This window comes from Echinococcus granulosus (assembly GCF_000524195.1).
Source record: "Echinococcus granulosus chromosome Unknown EG_S00078, whole genome shotgun sequence".
NCBI lineage: Eukaryota > Metazoa > Platyhelminthes > Cestoda > Cyclophyllidea > Taeniidae > Echinococcus > Echinococcus granulosus.
The window spans coordinates 376,550-377,696 of NW_020170458.1; positions in this window are offsets into that span (position 1 = coordinate 376,550).

Here is a 1,147-nt window from a genome sequence, read left to right on the forward strand (position 1 = left end):
AGCGATAAAATGGCGCCTCTTGATGGGGTTTTTGAAAGAAGTGTCTGTGAGAGACCAAGGGAGATGGTGGTGATGATGACGATGATGTAGGGGAAGACGGAGGCGGTGTTGATTCACCACTTTCACTGGTCCGTAAATTCAACCTGTTTGAGTAAAGGAAATTGAGTAAAAGGAATTTTAGACCGCAAACCACCACTCTACTAAGGTGGCATACACTTTGTCTCTCACGGATGTACAATGGGTGACATGACATGACCAAACAAAATATGCCCTCCCTTTCGGTCTATCATTCCGCCTCTTAAGCGACTCATTTTGAAGGGGCTTCTAGAAATCCTCTCCCACCAAGGCTCATCATCAATCACTGCAAAGTGTGGTGCAGTGCCCCAACACCCAAAAACGTGAAAGCTTTAAGTCAGACAAGTGGCCAGGTGGCCAAAGTCCCTCCCTGTGAAAATAGGTCAGTGCTCCAGTCACGATGACATTTAAAGGGTGTTTGTCACCATGCCATGTGGACTGGAAAGTTTCCACGGCTGCAGGTTGAGCTTTTTTCCACGGCTCGTTCGATAGGCCTCACGTAGTCCGATTCCTCAATGCCGCTGGTCATCTCCTCCCGCATCATTTCCATTCAGCGTGCCTGTGAACTTTTTAAATGTGGTATGCCTACCTCCCCTCCATCAACCTGGAGGTCGCTCAACTTCGACACACTGATATTTCATTCAAGGTGTCGGATCATCTTCCTTCCACATCCGTCCATTTTACCATCCGACTGATTCCCTCGTGTTCACCAATCTTGTCTCCTCATCCCACCTCAAACACATGTTTAAGAAGAAAACAAATGAGAAAAAGCGAGAGATAGAGAGGGGGTAGGGGAGGGGAGCGAGAGAGAGGGAGAGATAGAGTGGTAGAGAGAGAAGGGAAAGAGCCAGTATTTCACTTTCTTCAGATGCCTTTCATTCCCCCTACTTCGTCGTTAACAATCGCAGAAGACACAGAAGCCAATGATTATGAGAAAGGTGTTAGCCTTCCAAATTCGCCATGACTACTTGAAAGACTGACGAGGTCTAGATGGTATTCAGCGTCACTTAGCGCAAGCAAAAGACCCACTTAGACGAGGTCTTGTCTCCGTTTCATCAGCGCCAGGAGTGAA